Below are 9,573 nucleotides of genomic sequence, written 5' to 3' on the forward strand. Positions count from 1 at the left end.
TAAAACTTTGCGATAGGTTGCCTTTCCTATCACAATATTTGGCTTGTATGTCCACATCAATGGTAATAAGTATATGAGATCCATCAATTGTTCCAATATAATCCTACAAATAACAAATTTATAATTAAATTTCCACATATAGAATTTCAAGTCAACAAATTTTTTTGTTCCAATAGGAGAGTTATCTTGAAGTAGGGGTCAAAAGAGTCCTTCGCAATAATTTCAGGAGTGTTAGGAGTAGCAGGTATCAAGTAATTAGTATGTAGCGCTAATATAGCCTGCAATAGCTTGTGGAAGTGTTGAGTTATTGTCTCTCCAGAGTGAGCAAAGTTATGGGCAATTTTATGATTCCTCAAATTGTGGCCAAGGGTACGGAGGAACATCACTAGTTGTTTTTCCAATGATATGTTTATTGTATCTTTAATGCTTCCATTTCTACTAAGAATTTGAGCTAGGCGAAAGAAGGCTGTCTTTCTCATGCAAAGTTGGTCATGACAATCTGTCTCAATTGAATGGATGACACACTTATAAAATAGAATTTCATGTCTTCTACACTTACGCCTCTCTCCTCTAGCTTCTCATACAGATGCTGCAATAGATATTGCAAGGGTGATAAGAGCTACTATTGCAACAAGAATTACTCTATTCTTCGTAGCAATGAGTCCATGAATCCTTGGATCATTAGAGAAATCCATCAGTGACCTAAATACACATCACAAATGTTTCAACCAATTATCGACTAAAATATTTCTTTGAAATTCAAAATATCATGCCCAATAAACTAAATGAAGCTAAGGAAATTTGGAACCTACTTTTAAAGCCACATCACAAACTATCATGCAATATTTCTATCAGTTGTCATAACTATAATTATAATGGGTATCTATTATAGAAACCTAATTGAATGATTATAGTGTCATGTCCCCGTATCTGTTTTCATATCCTCTTTTGTAAAATACCAAGACCAACACCCTTTTACAAGAATTTGAATCCGATAGCCAACAATTTATACTGATATTAATCTAGGCACAGAAGGATTGAACTAATTCTCAAAACTAACTAAAATACAGGATAATAGTCAACAACCATAAATAGTTATCAATTATGATAAGATGAGATTATTAAACTAAGATAATTATAGTATGTGTGTATATATATATGAATACGATATCAAAGATTATCCATGTAGTGCAAATATCATTGATTATCCATGAAGGAGATTAAATGTTGACATAAACTAGAGGACCTGATCAAATTGTAGAGGTGTGTCTATTGTATTAGATACCAAATTTTAGAGCGGAATGACTTCTGTATTAGATACCAAATTGGTAGCTACCAGATCTAGTTATTACAAGCCATATTCTAATAAATGGAAAGGCTTACCAGATTCTTACAACTCTTGATCTGCCCCACCATATTTATCAGAACCAAACGAATAAAGAGATTGTATTGCATTTGAAAAGGGAACGATGATGCAGATTATTTATAGCCCCTTGCCATATTTAGTTTAGTTGAGAGGTGGTTCTGTCTTTTTAGAACTCTTTAACATACTATTTTTAGATGTTTGTTTTATAGTTACTTTTTTAATTATCTTCAGTTGGCAGCTGTCTTTAGTTGGCTTTTAGTTTGGTTTAGGAGGCAGCTTTACGATTAAGGGAGCAGTATAAGGCAATAAATAAAAGGATTTGAAGTTGGCAATAGAAAGAGACGAGTACCCAAACAGGGGATATAAAACTGGTGGAGTTAAATAAGATGTTCCAATCACTCTATTTTTAAAAGTATTTTCTGATAATAAGTAATGATATATATTATATTTTGTTGTGTATTTTATACATGGATAGAATGTTTTTTTTGTAATTATATTTCTCAAGAGTTAGATCAGAATAGAATATTTCCTTCTAGGTTTAATTTACAAGTTCAGAAATTAGTCTGCACCATCATATAAACATACTATACATCTATCGTATATGCAATATATGTATGTATACATATATAAATGATAAGGTAATGAAATCTAAAATATCTCATAGGCCTAGAACATGAAAATAATATGAAAATACCATAATAGATAAAAAAGTAAGATCTAAAAGGTATGCAATTGTAAACCCATAATGGACCTTGTCTGGGAACCCTTTCATACTTCAATCAACTAACCTTTTTGTTCCTCTCTACTCATAGATTAACATTATTGATGGATGTTGTAATGTGGTAAACTTGAGATTTATAATTTTCTTGGCTAATTCCCACACATTACAAGCTTAAAAAAAGAGAGTTAAAAAGCTAAAAAGTTTCCTTGCACTTGGTTAGACAACATTTCCATAGTTCTAAAGCATATCTAGTCACGCTACATAGTTAGCCGTACCTTGCCTTGGATTTCAACTATAATCATTTAGAAAATTTAGGTTCAAGGATGGGGACCAATATACCCTTTTCCACTCTTCTTGTTAGTATATATAAATTATATTATTTCCCTATACTCCTGTACACACCTCCATTAGTTTCCTAGTGCTCAATATTCCCATGTCTTCAAGTGACTACAAAGCTTTAAACAAACTTGAGCAAGGCTATTAAACTAATGTGAATGCATAGCACATTAGTCATTACATCTTTGAAGGGACTTTATGTTTGGTCTCTCATTAAAAATCAAGATAGCAAGGTACACATTTAATAGGCAGATTACTATAGATGTTCGTAGTAGAGAAAAAGCCCCAAGTGGAGGCGTGGTGGGATCTCCATGAAAGGGTTTTTATTGCATTTTTCCACTGAGGGAACCGCTATTGATGCCATGCTATCAGATCTCTAGATTTATGGAGCTTTTGGTAGTAAAATCCCCCCTTTGTTGATCCACTTACATGCTCTATTATATGAATCTACATGAATAATGTAGCAAATTTAGGTTGCAATGATATTAAGTGAAGAACATAACTATAAGTTTGTCAGGAATGCGTGGAAAAGCAAGTTAGACCTATTTTTCACAATGAATTATCTATGCACACTTGAGTCTTTTCTTTTTCAAGATGGTTCAAGGCCAATTTCACATAGTTAAGAGCTAAATATGTAGTACTCGAGGACCCCTATTTACAAATGTAATAAGGTCGCATACCTAATCGACTTAGAGTAAAATGCAGACAACACAAAGGTAATCACTTTAATGTACTTAGAACTTTGACTACCTAAAGGTTCAATAACGCTAACATCACTCACGGGGACATTAATTGGATTCTGGTGTAATGAAACTATGTGGCTATTGTAAGATTGCAACCTAGGTTCAAATTGAACTCACTATCACAAAGCAACACATAACTTCAGTGAAAATGTGGCTCAAATCATAAGACTATAGAAGAGGTTCAAATCTGCCTTACTATATAAGGCAGCTCATGATGCCCACAAACATATAAATATGTGAAAAAGATGGTCTTTCAGAATAACTATATACACTGACCTTAGTGGGTAGCTAATGATGCTGCAAGTATGAATAACTTGTGCTGCCATGAGGCCTAGAGAGCAGAAGCCTTTCTTTTTGAGCTCCAGATTGAATCATAAGAGTGTAACCTAGGTTAAAATCTACCTCACCATATAAACCAAACCAAAATTTCAAACAAATGTACAAAAATTAGAGGCTTATGATCTAATAATCTTTTAATACGTTTGAGCCTATAAGAGGTAACCTATTGCTCAAATATTTTACACATACATTCTAATATATCGATCCCTACAAACCAAGAACTAAAAATACATGATCTATATGTATTTATTTGATTAAAAACTAAAAATAAGTTGACACAGTCATACCCCGATTGCAAAAGCCTACAACCCTAGTAGAAAACTTCAAATTATAAATGACAATTAGCAGAGTACGTGAAATCTGATGGGTAAAAGAACAAACCTATGTCACCCTTTTGTAAAGGAAAAGGCTAACAAAAGTAAAGTGTTCACCTTGAATGACATAAAATTTGTATTATTGTTTTGAATTTGAAAATGAAGTAAACTAATGAAATGTGTAGAAATGGATGAATATTAGGATTATAATTTTTAATAATTATTTGGAATAAGAATTGATATTTTTTCCTAATTTTTATAGACAATTTTTTAGTTGCTTGAAAATTGTTGAAAATTAGGGGTCTAGTTCCCACCAAAGAACTTTATGGAAATACACTTATTTCCCTTTGATCTCAGACTATGTTATAGATAACATATATATTTAGAACAATCAAAAAAAATAAATCATCTTTTGACCTATATTTTCTCTTTTATAATGATTCAAACTTTAACTCACTTGAAATTGATAGTTTTCATCTCCCACCACATTTTTCAAAATAAATATATTCTAACCAAAAGAAAAATTATACACTCTAGAAGATGACTCTTTCCTCAAGAACGTTATATAATTTGCGTAATTTTATTATATGATTCAATATACTTTTCTTTCTCAAAATTGACATCTTTTTGAGTGTTAAAATATGTGCTTGTAGAATTTTTTAAATTATAATATACTTTATCTAATTAAAACACTATAAACTCTATATGAGAATATTCTTCACTCCGAGCTCTATAAAATGGTGTTTATATGTTATTAAAAATGTATCATTAAAAATAGTGGTAGTTATTGAAACACCACTTTTCTATTTTTAAAAAAAAAATTATTTAGTAATTAGATACAAACTAGTATAAAATATGCATTTAATAGACATTTCCAATTGGAAAAGTGTGAGACCATATATAACTTAGCTAGAATTAATTTATCTAGATGATATGTTTGAACAAAATGGATTTTCAGATATAGATACTCAAATTCAATTGTTTTAATAAGTTAGCCTGAAAAGTGACATAACTTTGTACTTTTACCTTGATAAAACCCTACAAATATCAAGTAAAATGAATCTAAAATTTATCATCTAAAACATAGAATCTACTCTCTCGAATTATTCTCAAGCCAACCTTCTACATCATTTCACAATCTCAAATGCTACAATTGCTAATCGTGGATGATCAAAACAGTTACAAACAAATTAAAATACAGTAGGTAGTTAATACATTCGGATAAAGAAAAGCTTTATCATGAAGGGATTTATTTGTAGGAAATTGACGACTCACCTCAAGAAAATGTGTGAAAATGGTGCTTCAGCTCTTGAAAATGTGTGAAAATAGTGCTTCTAGCTCTACACACATGTATTTGCAATGCACAAACCTTATTTTTTCCCTCCAAGATCGAGCATGTTGGCAGACCCAATCAAATATTAAATTTGGTTTAGAAAAGAGTGGAATAGGAATAGGCTATTCCTATTCCACCTATTTAGTGGGAAGTCCGCCATGCCCATTTTGGGCTAAAAATATAATAGATATATTCCTATTCTACTTTTCATTTTTACATCCAAACTCCGAATTTCCAAAATCTCGTAGTCAAATTATCCTATTTACATCCAATTCCTACAACCAATGGGGCCTTAGCTTAGGAAGAGGTGAGTAACTAGTTTTATAGGTATCTATTTAGAGATTAGTTGCCAACACTGGCTATCTAGCCACAAGATTCCTCGTGGCTCGTGGCTGGATGTCCATACCCCGTACTTTTCCTGCCAAGCTTCTCCTCTCAATAATGTCAAATCATTTTTTATGTATGTTGGAAAAAGAATGGATATTAATATTTTGAGTGAGTTGTCTTATTTTGTGATTAGGCTAACTTGAAATATTAAAGAGGTAAATTTGTAAATACTTTTTATTAAAATATTTACATAATTAAATCAGAAATTTATTTTTAGAAAGAGTTTTTAGAATTTTATATTATATTATTTAATATATTTAATATTGTTTTTATTTATTTTAAATATAAAATTTTAATATTTTAATTTTTAAATGTTAAAAAATTATATAATAAGTTATAAATTTTATTATTAAGTACTAATTAATAATAAAAATTAAATTATCGCATACTCATAGTCTAAATATATACATACATAAAGCCTTTTGTAAGACGAGGAGACAAAGTGAATTTGAATTTTCAAAACTGACTTATATAAAAAATAAATTATAATGTGAAAACTTAGAATAAAAGGAACCAAGAAATAAGTTTAGGAATTCATTGTAAGAAAGATTGAAAGATTGATAGAAGTGATTTTTTTATAATATTAAAATTAAAATGATTTATGTTCATATATTAAATTTAATCTTTTAAGATATTATTCATTTGACCTAGAAAATAAGAAAAATTTAATGTCACAAATAATAACACTATAAATACTAAGATTTTAGAAATTAGCCTAGTCACAAAATAAGGCAACCAACTCAAAATATTAATACGCATTCACACAAAACACAAATCAAAATCTTAAACAATCTATTATTTCTCCAACGCACATAAAAGATGATTTGACATTATTAACAGGAGAAGGGTGACATGAAAAGTACCGAACATGGTATGTATGGTATGGGCATCCAACCAAGAGGAATCTCGTAGCTAGATAGCCAGTGTCGTAGTTGCCAATGTCAAATGCTTCTAAATATTCTATTGAATGATAAAACGTACAATGAAAACTTTGTAAACATAAATGATAAACGAAAGCTAACCATACATGGTTACCCAATACATCAAATTGGTGTACGAGATGCCCTTAGGGATGTTCGTTCTATATACCTTATATTGCTCTAATTGGATGTACACACACTATGTCTTCATTAGTCACGTAAATACAATATTACCTAGCTAGCAATCATGCCATGCATTATAATGGATTATTTGAAAGGAACATTTTTGGGTTGTGGAAAATGATTGATATTGTAGTTAAACCATCCCTAGTTTATTTTTTTGACTATAGCATTTATTATTCACACATAATACCACTAACAATTCATGAAGTATTATTAATGGTATTACAATTTAATGGAATTCAATGCTCCATAAGTTAGTGAGTTAGAGAAGGAATCAATTAAGATTGTAGATGTGTTTGAGTTATCTATCAATAAGTTCAAGTTAGTTTTCAGTTACATCTAGTTGTCAATTGTATTAGTTTATTGTCATTTGTATTAGCACAATTATAGGATATTGATGAGGACATATGAGACTATATTTGTAATTAGTATTACTAATGATGAATAAGAAGCTGCAAGTTAGGTCTCTCCTTTTGAATCTGGTGTTCTATTTTTCTAATATGATATCAAAGCTATCTTCCTATTAAATTGGGTATGCTTAAGAAGTGCTACTAGAATAAGTTAGAGAAGAAGTTATCGAGGACATGAGGCCTTGTGAAGGACCACCAATTCTTGATGGTGATGATTTCATTGAAGATGAAAGGCTTGCCATATTTTTAAAAAGCTAGTGCTTTAAAAATAAGAAAGGATGGAGTAGAGGCTAGATGCATGCTCAATAGTCTAAGGTGCTAATGGATCAAAGAGACTATACCTCATCAGGGTTATGGGACACAAAAGTGGGGATTGGTGTCCAATAGTTTAGGGAGATCTGAAAATTGAGAAGCTTAGCATCATACTTTTACGAGGGCTATGTGACATTTCATGTGCAAATGGTGCGTTGGAAGCTTAAAGGCTAACTGCATGACTATACCAAGAATTGAGAGCGAGTTGAGAAGCCTTACTAGTCTAAGAACTATTTTTCAATGAAAAGAATATGCATAATGTATTTCCTATTGTATGTCAGGTTAATGTTGTAACATTAAGAGGGGTGTTGGAATTTAATGCTCCATAAGCTAGAGAGTTAGAGAAGGAATCAAATAAGATTGTAGATGTGTTTGAGTTAGTTGTTAATAAGTTCCAAGTGACATCTAGTTTGTTGTCAATTTGCATTAGTTTGTTGTCATTTGTATTAACATAATTATAGGATCACAATGAGGACATATATGACTTTATATATTTGTAACTAGTATTACCAATGATGAATAAGAAGTGCTTGTGAGTTTAATTACCCTACTTTTGAATTTGTTTTTTTTTTTCCTAATAATATTTTCATTAGAACACTCTAATTTATTGGACACAACTCCTTGACATACTTTATTATCTCATCATCCTTAATTTTTTGAATAGAGCTCATCAAAAATCTTAATGATACCTTGTCATTTTTTTTCTATAGTCTATATGTAGGATGTACAGTAGATTCTTATCTTTGAGTCTATTGTTAAAAGATGAGAGCAATTATAATAACTGTGATAGTTGGACTTACATGAGAAATTATATTGATTTTTGATGCAGTTATTGTGATCTAATATGTAAATATTTTTAAACTATATTAAATATAACAAATTATCTCAATGATGCTTGATTGATCAAAGTTTTTCAATTACATGTAATTTTAGTATTTCAATAGCATGTACTTTTGCAATTTTTTATTATCCGCATATGGGCTGAGATAAATAAATAAAATGAAAATTTTGTATCATTCAGTGGGTAAAAATGAATTCAATCATAAAGAAGCTCTTGGAATGATGTTTGCAAGGTATCATTTTGGGCATTTATGAGTAACAAATACAATCCGAAAGGGACATGTTGTGCCCCTTTTTATAAGGAGTGAGAGGTGAACTGGGACAAAACTTGTCCATGTGAAAACGTTTGTAGATGAACTATGGTTCAAAGGGTTTGGAATTTTGTGTGTGTGTGTGTGTGTGTGTGTGTGTGTGTGTGATACCTATAGTCATTTTTAAATGCCCAGTTTAAGATCGTTTAATTGAGCTTGTATGGATTGATTGTGAATTATGTTGAAAGTTACCGTGTGCTTGTAAAAATGAGTGTGTACAATATGTATGTTAGCAACTTGTGTTATAAGAATGATCTCGGGTGATTAAAAGTGCTTAGTGCCCCATCGTATGTGCCACAAACCATGCTTGGATAACGCATATAGGTGGGATTGTGTCTGTCGTACACATTCACTCGAATAATTTTAATATGTCCATGTGATTGATACACATGCCTTCTCATTGACCTCCACTTTAAAACTTTCAAAAACATTAAACATCAAATCTTTTCTTTTGACTCATTTGTATTCACATTATCCACCCTGATCTAAAATCAATTCCCAATCTTTGAATCAAAATCCATCAAAATCTATCTCAAATCTTAAACTATATGTTTTCTCCAAGAGAATATAAAGTTATGAAACAATCTTCTAGTACCAAAGGAGAGATAAAAAAAAATGATATTATAATCTTTTGATTTAAAAAATAGTAATAATGGATATTTAAAAAAAAATTCTCTTAAAAGAGAAGAGTGATTACATTATTATATGGTAATTAAAGGTTATCTTTCCAAAAGGGTGTGATGGTTTGGAAGCTTATATATATATATATATATATATATATATATATGTGAACGAGGATGAAATTACAGATGAAGGACAATAAAATAGAAAAATGGAATAAGAAGGAAATAATTTATATAGCAAGTACACAAAGTGCATAGTGAGGGTCTTGGTTGGGCTTTTGAGCATTGGAGACGGGGCACACATTGTGTGTCCAACTCAGGGTACAAGTTGCACCTGAGAGTAATTGTGATGCATGTGTTTCATACCGTGAAGGTATGTGGTGTTGATAGAACTCTAAATTTTGACAAATTTTAAGAGTCCCAAGCACTATGGCA

This window comes from Cupressus sempervirens, chromosome 3 (assembly GCF_028749045.1).
Source record: "Cupressus sempervirens isolate cs-2001-9-10 chromosome 3, ASM2874904v1, whole genome shotgun sequence".
In the NCBI taxonomy this organism is placed as follows: domain Eukaryota; kingdom Viridiplantae; phylum Streptophyta; class Pinopsida; order Cupressales; family Cupressaceae; genus Cupressus; species Cupressus sempervirens.